At 41.1% G+C, this 19,316-nt stretch overlaps 1 protein-coding gene across 3 annotated transcripts in view; it reads left to right on the top strand.

The window, feature by feature from the left end:
* The window catches only part of PCED1B (PC-esterase domain containing 1B), a 132,811-nt gene that overhangs the window by 80,104 nt on the left and 33,391 nt on the right, over window positions 1-19,316 (top strand). The gene's annotated exons all lie outside the window — the stretch shown is intronic.

Raw genomic sequence — 19,316 nt, 5'->3', positions numbered from 1 at the left:
TTCATGATGGCAGCCCAAGGAAATTAATACAGCACAAAATCTTGTCTTTACTTAGGATATCTCCACCTGATTTCTTTTTATATCCTATTGGCCAGAACAAGGTCAAATGCCCAAACCAAGAACAACCAACAGACAAGGGGAAGGAGATTTCCATGACTGGTTAGGCCTATCCTGGAGTCGGGGACCACTCTCCTTGGAAGCAAAGATCTCTCCTTACCACCTGAACACACTGAAAGAAGGGAAAATGGCTCTTGGGGAGGTAATGGGTAGTGACTATCACACTTGAAGGTGGACTGTTGTGCTGCTCTGTGGACTTTAGAAATGCTGCCCTGCTTAACAGTGTTTGAGATTCACCTGAAAACAGATCTTTACATTCTCCAGAAGCACTCAGGAGTTTAGTAAAGGATCCAGGTGGATAGCTCCAGGGTAAGAAGTTAGAAATGCTGACAGTGTCTGAGAGATAGTGTTCACAGGGAGAGACCGTGGGATCTTATCTAAAACTAAGAAATAGATGGTAAATGTAGTGAAAAGGAAGCATCAGGAAATTGGAAATCTCAGGGAGGAGAAAAGGCGGGTGAAATGATCTGGTACTGATGAAAATCCCCCATCTCTACATCAAGGGGATTATTAACTCAGTTTCAAAAATAGAGAACAAGAGAGAAAAAGAGAAATAGGGATGCTGTTTTAACTATAGGCAGCAGTGTATAGTAAGACATATTTTTAATCTTTCATCAGTGAAAGTGTAAACAGTTAAATCCAGCACTAAATAATAAATGTGTCAGTATTTTAAAATATATTTTTTCACAGCTAAAATTAGAACTAAACATGCTAATGAACTCAGCACCAAGGGCTGGAGGTGATGGAGAGAACACTTCATCTCCCAGGCAACTCCCAACTCTGCAAGTTCTAGAATTCCTAAACATTAAATTTTCTTCATTGAAGACATATTTGGGAACTACAGCTTCATCATAAGGCAGCCAAGTCTTGTGATTTATGGGTTAAAGGAAAGTTATGCTTCTCCTGGGGTCTTCCTCTACATTTCAACCCACACGGGCCTGGGTCAAAATGTAGATGAAGACCCCAGGAGGAGCCAAATTTCACCTGCGCCTCTTCCACCTGGGCCTATCCTTTATCCTACCAGCTCCAAGAACAGGACTGTAATTGGTCAACTGATCTACCTGCGTCTTCCTGACTGCAACAAGTTCTTTGCCCTATAGCTGCTTTATTTCTACAGTTTGTCTTACCTGGAAGCACCTCTTCCTTCTTGGAGTCCCTTCTGTTCCCCAGACATACCTCTGTCATGGCACCATAGCATTTTGTGGCTTTTAAAAATTACATGTCTTATCTCCCCTTACTAAGGACTTTGGGGACAGTGATCATGCCTTAGTTATCTTTGGGTTCCCAGCATGTGACACCATTGGGGTCTCTTAAATGTTGGATGAATTAATAAATTATTAAAGGCTAATCTCAGGGGGGAATAGAATATGTCATAAATTCCTCAGCTGGAACTCATAGGGATCAATGATGTCCCACACAAAAGCCCTATAGGGACAAGAATTCAGGAAGGGTGTTAGCTGCAAATCTTCCTGGCCTATGGAGAAGCATGGAATATACTGTGAGCCATATATGTCCTTGAAGCTAATCTAATCTATCTCAATGAAATTATATGCTTAGGTATTGTCATCTCGCTTTCTAATGTGTAACTTTTGCGTTCCTTGGAAATTGAAAGGATTTGAGCCATTTCTTATGTAGTTTCAGGACCATGCTGCTTCTCAGAGTTAAGGACTTCCTTTTTTCAATGTGTACCTGAACATCCAGAAGTTAAAAACAAGAGTAGCAGAGTCTTGCAGATGCAAACATAGTACAGAAGCTCTCATCCATCGCCCAAATTGAAACGTGAAATATAAGCTGCAGCCATCCAGTTCCACTGCAGTGCTGGAGCAGAGGAGAAGGAGTTGGGATGAATGTGAAGAACTCAGAGGACCATTGGGAGCATATTCATTTCACTCATTCTCCGTAAAAAACAGGCATGTTGCTGGTAACCTGGACTTTTTCCAACCCTGGCTACACAATTGCTGGATTTAGGTGCCAGACTCATGTTGCTTCTCATTGCAAAATGCCCCCACATGGCATTTTGCCCCATTTTCATTTCTGCTTCTGATTAGGTCACTGTGAACTTTCTCTCCATGTTTACTCAAAGTACCAGAAATATGTAGGGACAGCCTCCACTTATCTCGAGATTTCCTACTGTTCATGATTCAGCTCACTTTGCTGTTCTTTTTCATTTCCTCTACCTTACATTTTGATTGTTTTCTATCTTCTTTTTCTTCAGCTTTATTGCTTGTTTCATTGGTTCTTAGCCCAGCGTCTAGAAGTGACCCTGAGAAGTTGTCTAAGCAGAAAGGCATGCATTGTGTTTTTAGATTGTTCAAGACAGGGCTGCCATTACCCCATTGCATGCCTTTGTGCAAAGTGGAAAAATGTGTCCTTTTCTCTGAGGAGATGCAGCCCTACGCTAGGGTGCATGGCTTGGTTAGCAAAAGGCAGACTGATTTCAAAATTAAGTCTATTGTGCATTCTTGTGCCGTGAATGGAGAGGTGCAGCCCTGTTTAGAGAAGAGCCTGTAATCTTGCTTAAATAAGTCACTACAGCAACTATTATCTCACAGTGAAAATGTTCCTCTTTAAAGGCCGCTTAATAAATGAATGACCTTGGACACACATTGATTTCCTCACTTTTCAGTAGTTTACAAGATCCCTGAACACCATTCAAGACATATTAGTGGCTTTCTGCTGCCACTAACATCAAATGCAAAACACCATGGACTTACTTGCAAGGTCTTATTTGCACTTTCAGCACAGCACCGTGGACTTATTAGCACACTTTAGTGTTATATTACCATCTCACACTTGTCTTCATTTCAGCAAACAATTAATAAACACGGACTAGGAGCCAAACTCTTGAAGCACAACTTTGGTTTATCACCAGCTTGGAATTTTCACTTCATCTAACCCTATTTACAAAATGCATATCCTTGAAACTTCCAAACAGAAGACTCTGGGGATGTTTGGCAAAACCTCAGCATAACTTCTGCTGCTCCAGGCTTGGGATCCACAGAAGAGCTGCCTCTTGGGTCAGCTCCTCCAGCCCTGCTCGGCTCCTCCCTTGGCCACTCCCCATCCCACAGACCCTCCTCTATGCACTGTGCTCAGACACCTGCCTGAAGTGCACAAACTAGTTCAGTATCACTTGAGGGAATCTCTAGGTATAAATTCTACACAGAAGAAAAATGTTAATACTCTATTTGCATAGTGTTTTGTTATTTAGGAAATGCTTTCACGCTTTCACATGCATTAGCTTGTGTAATCCTGAGTTGGAATAATCAGCCAAAAAGCAAAAATGCATACAATTCAGTCGTCTTTCAGTCTATCCCACCCTGTTCTTTCCATGGAGCTGGTTGGTTCATAAAAGGGAGCAAGTGAAAGCCTGCCCCACTGTGGCCCCAGTTCTGGGCTTCAGTTTCCAAAATAGATACAGACCTCACCCAAGTTCCATCTGTTCTAACCCACTCCCTCCTTGTCCTGGTCTCCAACCTTTGGCCCCCATGCATTCACTCTGGTCGCCTCTTCAAGGCGTTTCTTCCTCCAGCTCCCTGCAGGCTAAGGATGAAGTGGTTTCTCTCAATTCCCTTTGTACAAGAAACACAAGGTTCTTTATGCTTACACCAGTTTCAGTGGGAAACCCTCTTTTTAGCAGCTATGCAAATCCCGCGTCTGGGATACATGTGACTCATTTACACAGAATATTCAAACAACAATAGTAACACTAACTCATGCTTACTGCTTTCTGTGTGGCAGGCATGGCACTCTGTGCTCTCTGCATGTTATCTCATACTGTTGTAGATTTGGGTTGAGTACCTGATGCCAGTAGGCCAAACACTGACACATCAGTGCTTAGGAGCACAGAAAGGTTATTCAAATTGGCTACAGCATGAGGGTGCGAGAGGCACCTCTCAAACCCCACCTGTCTTTGAACATAACTGGGGGGCTTTTACGAGTAAGGTAGATATGTGGGAGGTGAGATTCTCTGATGATGAAAGCTTCTTGTGCCCCTCGGCCAATCAAACTTCTGGATGCCATCAATCGAACTTCAGGATGCCATCAAGGGTCTCCATGACCTAAGGATCATTGTTCTTTAAAAGAAAAACCAGTTCATTAATCTTGCAGGCAGCCCCTGGGGGTTAGGATATGAAGTTAATCACTTATTAATGACTACCCTCTAACGAAATGACTACGTGCAAGCAAACATGGATGGAGGAAGACAAGGACAAAGAAAGAGGAAGAAGTAAAATGAACATCTTATGATTTTTATAATATAGGCTTGGTGACATCACCTTCCCAACAGACACACACGGCTACTATGAGTATGCCCATTTACAAGTGAGGTTGAATTGAAGCGGTTTTTACAAAGGGACACTACTGACCCTAAAGCCCTGAGCTGTCTGTTTCCAGACTTTTTTCACTCCTTTATCTTCTGCCAGCTTTACAACTCTGTACATTTAATTCCTCAGAGACCACAATTTTTGTTTAAAATCTCTAAGTTTCTTCCTAATTCTATACCCCAGCGTCAGCATTCAGTAGTTCTATACGATCTCAAAAGATTATTTCTCCCAAATCCTCACCTTGACCCTCCCCAGGCAAACATTCACATATTCACAACCCAATGCATTCACTTTACTCTCATCCTAGGCAAATTGGGGGAAGTCATGTTTCCACTGCAATCCGGAAGAAGAAATATTCACTGCAGGCCTGCCTCTCTCCACCCAGGATTTGGGCTTAGTCATCATCCAGTCTTTGCCCTAAAGCAGAGGTTTTCAGCTCAGGTTGCACAATAGATTCCCCTGGGAACCTTCATAAAGCTGGACACCTGGGCTGCTCACCCTGAGGAATTGAGGCAGAATCGCTGAGGGTGCAGCCTGGACACAAACGTTTTGGGTGTTTTTTGTTTTTTTTGTTTTGTTGTGTTGTGTTTTTTTAGGACCTGGTGATTCTAATGAGAATCACTTGCCTGCCTTTCCCTTTGCCAATCTGAGTCCATTACCATTTTCTTGAGCTAACTCAGACATCATTTTCTCCAGATACTCTATGGGAGCACCTAACATGGCGCTTGCCACAGAAATGATTGATTGTTTTCTCTCTGTACATCCTCATTAACTCCAACTCAATAGAACACCAATTTAATTTGCCTCCTTTGTATAAATGTATTCAATCCACCCCCTATCACTGTAGAATATCTATACATTGTTCTAGAATTACTGTTTTCTTATTTCATATGGATCTGGCTTGCTTTAACTATTTCGAAAATGGAGGCTATGCTTTTTTTTTTTTTTTTTTTTTGCCTCTTTCCATAGTGCCAGAAAAGAGCTAAATCACGACAGACAGTAAATGCATGTTGATTATAAGTAAAACCTATTTCTGCTTTCACTTTCCTTTGATATGAAAGTCAACTAAATAGGCTGCCGAGAACAGGGAGTTTAGAAGGCTGAAATAAGAGACATATGTAGCCTGGAAAAAAAATGGAGATGCCCAGTAAGCAAAGTGAAATTGTATATACTGCAGACTGATCAGCTCTATCCAAGTGGGTGCTCCTTTTGGATATGAGCTCATTCAAATGGTAAATGATTTCACTCAAAACTTTCCTTTGGGAAAAGTCACTTGGAGTGTCCACTTTACATAAAAGAATCCAATTTAATCTTCAGTGGAAAAAGTGGAATTGGATGAGAGCAGAGCTCTTCTTTCATTTTAGAGCATAAAATTGGCAGTCTGGATCCTGGTCCAGTCTCTGGTTCTAACTAGCTGTGACTTTGATACATCGAGTCCGTCAGAGCTGACTGACTCCCAGGGCTCTCCAAAGTAATAATGGTAATAAAAATAGCAAACATTCACGGAGTTCTTGCTGTGTAACAGGCACTGTGCTGAGGATTTTTCATGCATTATTTCATTTAACTATCATTCCTTGGGACAAGTACTATCATTAACCCCAACTGAGGAAACTAAGGCTCGGAGAGATTAATTTGTCTAAGATCACAAAGAAAATGTATTTTGATGAAACTATTCATGCAAGCCTAGCTCCAGTGTCCATTCTTCTTTCCTCACGTCTACATGAGACCTTCCTTATCCCTATATTTGCAAGCGGAGTACATTATTCTGGGCTCACTGGATGCTTTATGCACACAGATATGTTAGCGCTTCTCCTATTGTATTTTGCTAATTGATTTTGCATGTCTCTCCTAGCTGACTGCAAAAAATGAATTCAAGGGCTGTATTCTATTTGTCTTATTACTCTCAGCACTTACTGCAGGGCTTAACAATTAGTAGACTCTCATATGTACCAAAACATGAACTCTCAAATTTGTTGTATCCTTGGAGAGGTTAAGTAATTGACTTATGTTCACACAGGAAGTACAAAGTGAGACCGGATTTTGCATTCCGGCATCTGACCGTCCCCACTTCCTGTGAGCATCACTGTCCACTCAGTTGTTCAAGCCAATGCAGAAACCAGGGAACCCTTCTTTATAATAATTCCCTGCTCACAATTCCTACCCCCTTCCCCTTTTCCACTCCAGTCATTGTTTCAGCCCATCACCTTCTCCCCAACCCTCAATCGCCGTGGTAATTCAGATTACTGCCTTCACTCACCTGGATTACATACAATAGTTAGGGTATAGGATTAAAGATTAAAAATTATGGATGACTTTTATAAACTACAAGCATGTCTTACAATTTCCCTTAGAGACAAAGATACACTTGTGCCCACTCAGCCCTGAGTAGCTTCAATCATGGTTCTCTAGTCAGTTAGAATTATATTTTCTCCCCGTGACATAAATTTCAGTATAAGGATCAGCAACATTGCTCCAGTCCTATAAATCATATGAGGCAACCAAATAGTCTCCAAGATTCTAGCTCATTTGCTGTTCATCTGTTTTAAGATTGCATTTCACCAGTTTATTTCAGGGTGTCTGCCATTTTGGCCCCAGTTTTGATAACTGCAGATTGTTGTTATTTTAAAGCCATTTCATTGCTCAGTCTTGCTGGGGCTGGGGCCCTGCCTTGCTCCTGCCCTCACTAAGCTGCATTCTGGTTTCCTGCCTACCTCCCTTGACTTTGAATAAATATCACATGCTCTTGCTGTGCTTTTGCTGTGCTCTGCCACCTGCAGGGCCCTTGGTCATACTGTGTTGAGACCTCCCTGCAGGACTGGCTGCTTGCCCCTTGCAGCCAGCATTTTTCAGATAACTTCCCTCCATGCTCCTGAAACACATCTGTCTCCCCACTGCCTGCCTCCTCTCAGGGATAGGTCTTTTTTTTTGAGATGGAGTCTCGCTCTGTTGCCCAGGCTGGAGTGCAGTGGCACGATCTCAGCTCACTGTAACCTCCACCTGCTGGATTCAAGTGATTCTCCTGCCTCAGCCTCCTGAGTAGCTGGGATTACAGGTGTGCAATACCACGCCCAGCTAATTTTTGTATTTTTAGTAGACATGGGCTTTCACCATGTTGGTCAGGCTGGTCTCGAACTCCTGACCTCGTGATCCACCCACCTAGGCCTTCCAAAGTGCTGGGATTACAGGCGTGAGCCACTGCACCTGGCTGGGATGGGTCTCTTTACAGGTACCGGAACTAATTTAGAACCATAAATGTCCCTTTGATAGCTACTTACTGCAAACACAAGAGAAATTTCCTTAGTGTAAAGAAAATCAATCATTTTTGGCAAACTACTTAGACTTTCAACAGTGAAGTTTCTCAGAATATTGAGGTCTCCTGCTCTTCTGGGAACTGTGGGACAAAGTACTCCAGTTAATATTCTCAGATGACCTGCCAAGAAGAAAGGTCACACCAGTAGGAGTTCCATGTGCTATTTAAAGAATAGACCTTAGATGGGAGAAGCAGCAATATGTGGCCAGGGTTTTCATGAGGAAGAGAAAAGTGCCATGTGGCTAAATTCGATAGTAAATGAAATTGTTGTGTTCAGAAACAGCACTGGCCACTTATCCTGTTTCATAATTCCTCTTCTTTAAAGTTATTATCTTCATTTTGAGTATTGTGAATTATTTATTAGTATTATATATTTAACTTGTTAAATGAAGAAATGTGTTCTTGTATGAGATGGGGGAAGAAAAGCCTGTTTTAGTCTTTTGGAATTCATCTTTAGAAATATTTCTAAAAGTAGGCCGGGAGTGGTGGCTCAGGCCTATAATCCCAGCATTTGGGAGGCGGAGGCAGGTGGATCATGAGGTCAGGAGTTTGAGACCAGCCTGACCAACAAAGTGAAATCCCGTCTCTACTAAAAATACAAAAATCAGCCGAGCATGGTGGTGCGCGCCTGTAGTCCCAGCTACTCGGGAGGCTGAGACAGGAGAACCACTTAAACCCAAAAGGCAGAGGTTGCAGTGAGCCGAGATCATGCCACTGCACTCCAGCCTGGGCGATGGAGCGAGACTCCGTCTCAAAAAAAAAAAAGAAAAAAGAAATATTTCTAAAAGTGACAGCTATGTCTCGAGGGAGAAAATGAGGATCATGAGAAAATGAAACAATTTTTTTCCATATTAATTATGTGTACAATCCAAATCCATCTAATAGCTGGTGACTACAAATTTATTCATTTTCCCTCTACCCACCCTCCTTCCTCTGATTATCTTTCTAAATTCACTTAGAGGCAGCAACTACCCAAAAAAAAAAAAAACAACCCCACCATAGTAGAGTAGAGGAGGGATGGGTGTTGTATTAAGGAAGGTATAGTCCCTGTAGGTAACATGCTGCAGTGAGGGCCAGAAACAAGAAGGCTGCTCACAGCAGCCCCAGTAGAGTTTAATATCAGATATTGAAGTGAGTCAGGAAGACCTAAGAAAATCATACCTGAGTCTATCAGAGTTGTCTGTTCCCACTTTTTTCATTCTTCATTTCCTCACCCTCTATTCGCTTTTTATGTATAGTTAAACATTCATTATTCATTTCATTATGCCCATGCAGATAGCAGTCAGAACTTAATGTTATAATATACCGGTTATGGTTATGTTTTATTAACCATTTGCTTTTTCTTGAACTTCATAATTGCATTTTTTAAAAACTGCTTAGTTTTCTGGTCTCTATTAGAATTCTTCCCACACCTTCCAATATTCTATTAGCTGAATTTTCCAAAGATTAGTCAAACCAGGTGATGTATTAATTTCAGTTCCAAAATAAATGAATTCTTTTAACTTCGCAAAGACTATTACATATAACACTATGTTACGAAATTTGAATATATTGACATTTGTAAAGTAGAGTGTTTATGTGTGTAACTTTTTAAAAATATGTAACCATAAAAAAGTAGATAAATAATATCATCTTCAACTTAGAGTACTTTGCTAGGAGACAGTAGAACTTAGTAGCTAAGTGTCTGGCATTAGAGCAACTAGCTTCAAATCCTGGCTCTGCCACTTACTAGATGTGCCTACCAGAAACAAGATACTCAACCTATTTGCGCCTCAGTTTTCTGATCCATAAAATGGAGATAATAGTACCTAACTCAAGGATTGTTCAAGCTTAACTTAAGTAATACAGGTAAATCACTATATGTTGCCTGACATACAGTAAATGCTCAGTAAGTGTTAGGTATTATTTAGCATAGTAGCAAAGGAAGAAACAATTTAAAAACACTGAAAAACTTCATCTAAAGTTTATATATGGGCCGGGCACCGTGGCTCACACCTGTAATCCCAGCACTTTGGGAGGCCGAGGCAGGGAGATCACCTGAGACCAGGGGTTCGAGACCAGCCTGGCCAACACAGTGAAACCCCGTCTTTACTAAAATTGCAAAAATTAGCTGGGCGTGGTGGCGGGCGCCTGTAATCCCAGCTACTCGGGAGTCTGAGGTAGGAGAATTGCTTGAACCCAGGAGACAGAGGTTGCAGTGAGCCGAGATCGCGCCACTGCACTCCAGCCTGGGCAACAGAGCAAGACTCCATCTCAAAAATAAATAAATATATAAAAAATAAACTTTATATATGAAAAAATATGAACATAAAATTAACAGAAAAAGAATAAGCTGAAATGAAAACATTTGCAGCATGGATGGCAGGCCAAAATGTTAATACACTTAATATGTAATAATCCTTAGATAAAATAGAAAAGTAGGCAAAGTACACAAATTGGCAGTTTATTTAAAAAAAAAAAAACAGATGATAGACCAGCCTGGCCCAGCCTGGCCAACATGGTGAAACCCATCTCTACTAAAAATACAAAAATTAGCCGGACATGGTGGCGGGCACCTGTAATGCCAGCTACTCAGGAGGTTGAGGCAGGAGAATCACTTGAACTTGGGAGGCGGAGGTTCCAGTGAGCTGAGGTTGCACCACTGCACTCCAGCCTGGGTGACAGAGTGAGACTCTGTCTCAAAAAAACACACAAAAAAAGATATAAAAACATATCTGCCCTCACTTGTAAAAAAAAAAAAAAACATTGCATATTAAAATACAATGATAGCCAGGTGCAGTGGCTCACATCTGTAATCCCAGCACTTTGGGCGGCCGAGGCAGGTGGATCACCTGAGGTCAGGAGTTTGAGACCAGCCTGGCCAACGTGGTGAAACCCCATCTCTATTAAAAATACAAAAAAATTAGCTGGGCATTGTGGTGGGTGCCTGTAATCCCAGCTACTCGGGAGGCTGAGGCAGGAGAATCGCTTAAACCCAAAAGGCGGAGGTTGTAGTGAGTCGAGATCGCGCCATTGCACTCTAGCCTGGGCAACAAGAGTGAAACTCTGTCTCAAAAAAATAAATAAATAAATAATAAAATAAAATAAAATAAAATAAAATAAAATAAAATGATATATAAAAAAGAGAGAAGACATAAATTACTAATATCAGAAATGAAAAATGGGCCATTGTTACTGACTCCATGGACATTAAAAGAATATTAAAGGAATATTAGTCACAACTCTATGCCCACAGATATGATCATTTATATGAAAATAGACCATTTCCTAGAAGGACACAGTCTACTGAAACCCACACAAAGAGAAATAGATAATCTGAATTAGCCAATATATATTAAAGAAATTTAACTGATAATTAATAAACATCTAAAACAGAAAGTACCAGGCACAGATGGGTTCATTGGCTAATTCTACTAAACATTTAAGGAAGAAGTGATACCAATTCTCTACTCTTTCTTCCAGAAAATAGAAGTGAAGGAAACACTTCTTAACTCATTCTATGAGGCCAGCATTAATCCTATACCAAAAACCAGACGAAGACGTTAAAAGAAAGGAAAACTACAGACTCATATTTTTCACAATCATAAATCCAGAAATTCTCAACAAAATATTAACAAATGAAATCTGACAATGTATAAGAAGAATTATGCACCACAACAAAATGCCTTTTTTTCCAGGTATACAAGGTGGTTCAATTGATTTGAAAATCAATTAATGTAATTTATCGTATCAATAGGCTAAAGAAGAAAAACGTATATGCTCATATCAACAGATACAGAAAAGCACTTGACAAAATCCAGCACTCATTCATAGTTTAGAGAAAAATCCCTCAACAAATTAGGAGTAGAGGGGAACTGGATCTCAACTTCATAAAGGATAACTGCAAAATAACCACACCTAACATCATGCTTAATGTTAGGAAACTAGATTCTTTCTCCCTACGATCAAGAACAAGGCAAGGGTGTCCCCTCCCTCTCACTACTCCTATTCAGCATTGTACTGGAAGTCCTAACTAATGCAATAAGACCAAAAAAAAAAAAAAAAAAAAAACAAACAAACAAAAAGCAAGGTAAACGGATTGAGAAGGAAGAAATAAAACTTTGTTCACAGATGACGTGATTATGTAGAAAATCCCAAAGAAGGCCGGGCGCGGTGGCTCACGCTTGTAATCCCAGCACTTTGGGAGGCCGAGGCGGGCGGATCACAAGGTCAGGAGATCAAGACCACGGTGAAACCCCGTCTCTACTAAAAAATACAAAAAATTAGCCGGGCGTGGTGGCGGGCGCCTGTAGTCCCAGCTACTCGGAGAGGCTGAGGCAGGAGAATGGCGTGAACCCGGGACGCGGAGCTTGCAGTGAGCTGAGATTGCGCCACTGCACTCCAGCCTGGGCGAAAGAGCAAGACTGCGTCTCAAAAAAAAAAAAAAGAAAAGAAAATCCCAAAGAAGCCAGGCGCGGTGGCTCACACCTGTAATCCTAGCACTTTGGGTGGCCGAGGCAGGCAGATCACCTGAAGTCAGGAGTTCGAGACCAGCCTGGCCAACATGGTGAAACCCTGTCTCTACTAAAAATACAAAAAATTAGCCAGACGTGGTGGCACATGCCTGTAATCCCAGCTACTCGGGAGACTGAGACAGGATAATCTTTTGAACCCAGGGGGCAGAGGTTGCAGTGAGCTGAGATTGTGCCATTGCACTCCAGCCTGGGCAACAAGAGCTAAACTTCATCTCAAAAAAAAAAAAGAAAAGAAAAGAAAGAAAAAAGAAAAAAAAAGAAAAGAAAAGGAAAATCCCAAAGAATCAACAACAGCAAAAAACCATCCTGGAACTATTATAGGAAGTAATTATAGCAAGGTCACGTAACACAAAGTTAGCATACAAATGTAATTGCTTTCCTGTGTATCAGCAATGAACAACTGGAATTTGAAATAAAAAACAGACCATTCATATTTGCACCAAAAAATTACTTAGGTATAAATCTAAGGACCTATATAAGGAAAACTACAAAACTGTGATGAAAGAAATCAAATGACTAAATAAATGAAGAGGTATTTCATGCTCATGGATAGGCAGACTCAAATTCCTCATGCTACCAGTTCTTCCTGATAACTTGATCTATAGATTCAACACAATCCACATTCAAATATCAGCAAGTTATTTTATAAATATTAATAATTTTATTCTAAAGTTTATAAGAAAATGCAAAAGATCCAGAATAGCCAACATAATATTGTAAAAGAACAGAAGTGTAGGCCGGGCGCGGTGGCTCACGCTTGTAATCCCAGCACTTTGGGAGGCCGAGGCGGGCGGATCACGAGGTCAGGAGATCGAGACCACGGTGAAACCCCGTCTCTACTAAAAATACAAAAAATTAGCCGGGCGTGGTGGCGGGCGCCTGTAGTCCCAGCTACTCGGAGAGGCTGAGGCAGGAGAATGGCGTGAACCTGGGAGGCGGAGCTTGCAGTGAGCCGAGACTGCGCCACTGCACTCCAGCCTGGGCTACAGAGCGAGACTCCGTCTCAAAAAAAAAAAAAAAAAAAAAGAACAGAAGTGAAAGACTGACACTATCTGGCATCGAGCGTTACTATAAAGCTATAATGATCAAGACAGTGTGGCATTTGTGAAGGAAAAGACAAATAGAACAATAAACCTAGATAAATACAGTCAATTGATCTTTGACAAAGGAGCAAAGGCAATTCAATAGAGAAAGACTAATCTTTTCAACAAATGGTTCTAGAACAACAGGACATCCACATGCAAAATAAGAAAAAAGTTAATCTAACACAGACTTTGCACCTTTCACAAAAATTAACTCAAAGTGGATCATAGACTTAAATGTAAAATATAAAACTGCAAAACTTCTAGAAGATAACAGAAGAAACTCTAGGTGACCTTGTGTTTAGTTGTGAATTTGTAGATTCAACACCAAAAGCACAATCCATGAAAGAAAAATTGATAAGTGAGACTTCAATAAAACTAAGAACTTCGGCTTGGCAAAAGATACTGTTAAGAAAATAAAAGGGCAAGCCACAGACAGGGAGAAAATATTTGCAAATATATCTGATTAAGAAGTATTATCCAGAATATCAGCCTGGGCAACATGGTGAAACCACATCACTACAATACAAAAAAATATGAAAATTAGCCAGGTATGGTGGCACAAGCCTATAGTCCCAGCTACTCAGGAGGCTGAGGTGGGAGGATGGCTTGAACCCTGGGAGGTTGCAGGGAGCCAAGTTCACACCACTGCACTCCAGCCTGGGCTACAGAGACAGATCTTGCCTCAAAAAAAAAAAAAAAAGTTCTATCCAAAATATATAAAGTGTTAATATTCAACAATATGAAAGCAAACAACCCAAGTAAAAAAATAGGCAAGAGACCTGAATAGACACCTCACCAAAAGAAGACATACAGATGGCAAATAAGCACATGGAAAAATGCTCAATACCATATATCATTAGGGAATTACAAACTAAAACGATGAGATACTATTACACCCCTATTAGAATGGTTAGAAAATCAGAACACTGACAACACAAATGCTGGTGAGGATGTGGAGCAACAAGAACTCTCATTTGTTGCTGGTAGGAATGCAAAATGCCACAGCCACTTCAAAAGACAGATTGGCAGCTTTTACAAGTTAAACATAGTCTTAATATAGAATCCAGCAATCGTACTCCCATTTACCCAAGTGAGTTGGCATTTATCCAAATGAACTAAAGACTTATGACCACCCCAAATCCTGCATTTGAATGTTTGTAGCAGCTCTATCATAATTTCTAAAACTTGGCAGCAAATGCCCTCACCAGATGCCTTGCTGATGTTAGTGCAGTGTGCCTACAGAATTCCACTGCTCTGCTGGACCAGTAACGCTAGGCCACGTTAGTTCAGATCACTGCAGAGTAAGTGGAAAAAATAATAATGAGACTTAAACAATAACAGACATATGCGATGTGGATTAAAAGACACAGTTGTTCATTTAAATTCTATTTCCCCAGTGTTCTAAAAAACAATATAGACATTTGTTTGAAGTTATTTGAAAGGCTTTTAAAAAGTTTCAGATAGTATGGTTATTGATACTGTTGTACCTGAGGGAGTTAGAGAAAACGCCACACTTTGAGACGAATTAAGAGTCCGTTTATTTAGCAGGCGGCCAAGAGACGGCTAACGCTCAAAATTCTCTCGGCACGGAAGAAGGGGCTACATTTTCTTTTATACTTTGGTTTAGAAAAGGGGAGGGGGGTCTAGTTAAAACAATTTTACGGCCGGGCGCGGTGGCTCACGCTTGTAATCCCAGCACTTTGGGAGGCCGAGGCGGGCGGATCACGAGGTCAGGAGATCGAGACCACGGTGAAACCCCGTCTCTACCAAAAATACAAAAAAATTAGCCGGGCGTGGTGGCGGGCGCCTGTAGTCCCAGCTACTCAGAGAGGCTGAGGCAGGAGAATGGCGTGAACCCAGGAGGCGGAGCTTGCAGTGAGCCGAGACTGCGCCACTGCACTCCAGCCTGGGTGACAGAGCAAGACTCCGTCTCAAAAAAAAAAAAAAAAAAAAAAAAAAACAATTTTACAGAAATAAAGTAGGCAAAAAGTTAAAACGATAAATGGTTACAGGAAAGTAAACAGTTCCAGGTGCAGGGGCTTTAAGTCTATTACAAGGTGATAGACGCGGGGCTTTGGGCGTTATCGATCAGACGAATTCCTGGGAATTGCGGATATAGTTTACCACAGTATCTTATCAGTTAATTGCATTCTTGGATGTGCTGGGAGTCACCTCGCCCAAGTTAAGTCCTTGAGGAAGTGGCTGCCAGTGAAAGAGCCAAGATGGAGTCTGTCTGGCTCTTTTAGCCAAGGGAGAGTCAATTCAGGTGGAAGCAAGGCTAGGTGATTAAAGGAAAAGGGAGAGTCTAAAAACAGGGTTAGTAAAAACAAGGTTGGGCATTACAATACTGTCCAGCAGTATTTTACTGTTATTCCTTAACAAAGGAAGAAATTTTTTTTCTTTTTATCTTTTTTTTTTAAGACAAGGTCTCACTGTATCATTCAGGCTAGAATGCAGTGGTGCGATCTTGGCTCGCTGCAGCCTCAACCTCCCGGGCTTAGGTGATCCTCCCACCTCAGCCTCCTGAGTAGCTGAGACTACAGGTGTGCGCAACCACACAGAGCTAATTTTTTGTATTTTTGTAGAGATGGGGGTCTCACCATGTTGCCCAGGCTGGTCTTGAACTCCTGAGCTCAAGTGTTCTGCCCACCTCGGCCTCTCGAAGTGCTGGAATTACAGGCAGGAGCCAACGCACCAGGCCTGGAAGCAAATATTTTTAAGTTTGTCTTTGAGGAATGGTATGTGCAAACCTGAGCATCTATCTGAAAACAGGCCACTAAGCTCTGCCCAATTATGAAGAAATATTTAAAGCCATTTAGATCAAGTACTATATTAGTTAGTATATTGATGTTACAAATATACAGTTATCTATATTCATTGTAAGCACCACAAATAAAATATAAATATCACCTAGAGGATACTTATGAAGCATTCAGGCTTTAAGAATCTGATTCTAATGTGCTACTAAGATAATGAGAATTCATTGAGAGTTCTTTGCACATAATAGAAGGGTTAATATTTGCAATGACAGGGAGTTGATATTCAATAGAACATTCTAAGCTTCCATTCCTGGATTGGTTAAAAGTCTGGAAAATTATGTGAAAATTTGCCCATCAAGAGATGACACCGCATTGCAGAAGCACATGAGCTTCCAGGTTACGCCAGACTGGATGTTGCCTGGGAAACCATTACTGGCTTTTGCTACAGCTAGAAGAGAAATTCTGTTCCTAAGGCAAAGATAGTTTCAGAACTTTGTGTCTCTAGTTCTTTCATAGCTTCTGCAGTCCTCACTGCTCACATGTCTTCTACCCACAGCCCCAGTTTGATCTGATTCTGTGTGGTCCCTGATTCCCAGATATTTGCCTGAATTTGACTCCTTCACATCTAGACATTAGTAAAAAAAAAAAAAAAGGAAAAAAGAAAAAAATTGGCAAAGCTGCAAAACTGTTTGGTTTTACCTATGCAGTACCTTTTTATTTGAGGAAATGTTTAAAAATCAGGATACAGCTCATAAAAATATACATTTACAGTTTTTTTATTTTTGAAACATTGGAATTTTGGCAAGTTAAAGCCATATTCCCTCATGAAGTACTCTGCTAGAGCAGAGTGGCCACCGTGCTCTTAAATGACACATGTGGTCTCCAGTTTGCCACAATCCTCACTAATCCCAATTGTTCCCAACACTGAGGCTATTAATTTTCATTTGCCACCATACTTTCACCTCTGTATATTCTTTATGGTAAAGAAGTACTTCTCTTTTCTTTTTTTTTTTTTTCCTGAGACAGTCTGGCTCTGTTGCCCAGGCTGGAGTGAAGTGGCATGATCTCGGCTCACTGCAACCTCTGTCTCTTAGATTCAAAAGATTCTCCTGCCTCAGCCCCCCAAGTAACTGGGACTACAGGCACCCGCCACCATGCCCGGCTAATTTTTGTATTTTTGGTAGAGACGGAGTTTCACCATGTTGGCCAGGCTGGTCTCAAACTCCTGACCTAAGACGATCCGCCTGCCTCAGCCTCCCAAAGTGCTGGGATTATGGGCATGAGCCACTGTGCCCAGCCTTCTCTTTTCTTTTTTTAATTTTTTAAAATTTTTTATTTCCATCTTTTAAGTTCAGGGGTACATGTGCAGGATGTGCAGTTTCATTACATAGGTAAACATGTGCCATTGTCATTTGCTGCACAGATCATCCCATCACCCAGGTATTAAGCCCAGCATCCACTAGCAGTTCTTCCTGATTCTCTCCCTCCTCCCACCTCTCACCCTGCGACAGGCAGCAGTGTGTGTTGTTCCCTACCCTTGGTGTCCATGTGTTCTTAAAACATTTAGCTCCCACTTATAAGTGAGAACATGCAATATTTGGTTTTCTGTTCCTGCATTAGTTTGCTAAGAATAATGGCCTCTAACTCCATCTGTCCCTGCAAAAGACATGATCTCATTCCTTTTTATGGCTGCATAGTATTCCACAGTGTATATGAACCACATTTTCATTATCCGGTCTATTACTGGTGGGCATTTAGGTTGATTTCATTTATTGCTATTGTTACTAGTGCTGCAATGAACATACATCTGCATGTGTCTTTATAACAGAATGATTTATATTCCTCTGGGTATATACCCAATAATGGGATTGCTGGGTCTAATGGTATTTCTGCCTCTAGGTCTTTGAGGAATTGCCACACTGTCTTCCACAATGGTTGAATTAATTTATACACCCACCAACAGTGTAAAAGCATTTCTTTTTCCCCACAACCTCGCCGGCATCTGTTGTTTTTTGACTTTTTAAAAGTAGCCTCCGCCTCCCAGGCTCAAACGATCCTCCACCTGAGTCTCCCAAGTAGCTGGGACTACAGGCATGTGCCGTCATGCCTGGCTAATTTTTGTATTTTTAGTAGAGACAGGGTTTCGTTCGCCATGTTGGTCAAGCTGGTCTCGAACTCCTGATCTTAAATGATCTGCCCTCTTCGGCATCCCAAAGTGCTGGGATTACAAGTGTGAGCCACCACGCCCAACCCCCATATGAATTTTAAAAAATTTTTTTTTCTAATTATGTGAAGAATGTCAATGGTAGTTTAATGGGAATAGCATTGAATCTATAAATTGCTTTGGGCAGTATGGTCATTTTCATGATATTGATTCTTCCTATCTATGAGCATGGAATGCTTTTCCATTTGTTTATGTCCTCTCTGATTTCTTTGAGCAGTGGTTTGTAGTTCTCCTTGAAGAGGTCCTTCACTTCCTGATGCTCTTCCGTGTTTAACATGCAAAGTGAATCTATATACAAAGAACAAACCCTGCTCATTTATTCATTTATATCTCATGTCTGATCCCTACAGCCATTTAACTTTGCAACTCCTGGTCTCACTCAGAGAACTCGGTGTTCTTGAAGTGTGTATTATGCTGTTAATTTACTCCCAGGGCTACCTTGCACTTTGTTTCCTTAATCCTCCACTGCCTACAGACCAGGGGAGGCAGGTCATGCATCTAAAAGTAAAGGTTCTGGGTGGCTCTTAATTGCTCCTCTGAATTTGCCTTATTGTCTACAGATGGGCTATAACATTTATTTCTAATTTAGCAATAAATACTATATACTTAGTGACTCTTAGTATAAAAGAATCTGGATAGTCTAGCTCAGTTGCCTCCGTAATCATTTAATTTTCCTTGTAATTGAGGTTATGTGTAAATACTGTAATCATAAACTAATGTAGCCAATAGTGTAACCACCTAACAGGTTCTCCTTGCCCACTGCTTGGACAGAGCCAGTTTATTAAGACAGGAGAATTGCAACAGAGAAAGTGTAACTCATGCAGAGCCACAGTATGGGAGACTGGAGTTTTATTATTACTCAAATCAGCCTCTCCAGAGTTCAGGGATCAGAGTTTTTAAGGATAATTTGATGGGTAGGGGGTTGGAAAGTGGGGCGTGCTGATAGACCAGGTCAGAGATGAAATCATAAAAAGTGTAAGCT

The sequence above is a fragment of the Symphalangus syndactylus genome, chromosome 10 (assembly GCF_028878055.3).
Source record: "Symphalangus syndactylus isolate Jambi chromosome 10, NHGRI_mSymSyn1-v2.1_pri, whole genome shotgun sequence".
Classification (NCBI taxonomy): Eukaryota; Metazoa; Chordata; class Mammalia; order Primates; family Hylobatidae; genus Symphalangus; species Symphalangus syndactylus.
Note: the sequence above shows the minus strand (reverse complement) of the source record. Positions and strands in the feature narration are given on the sequence as shown.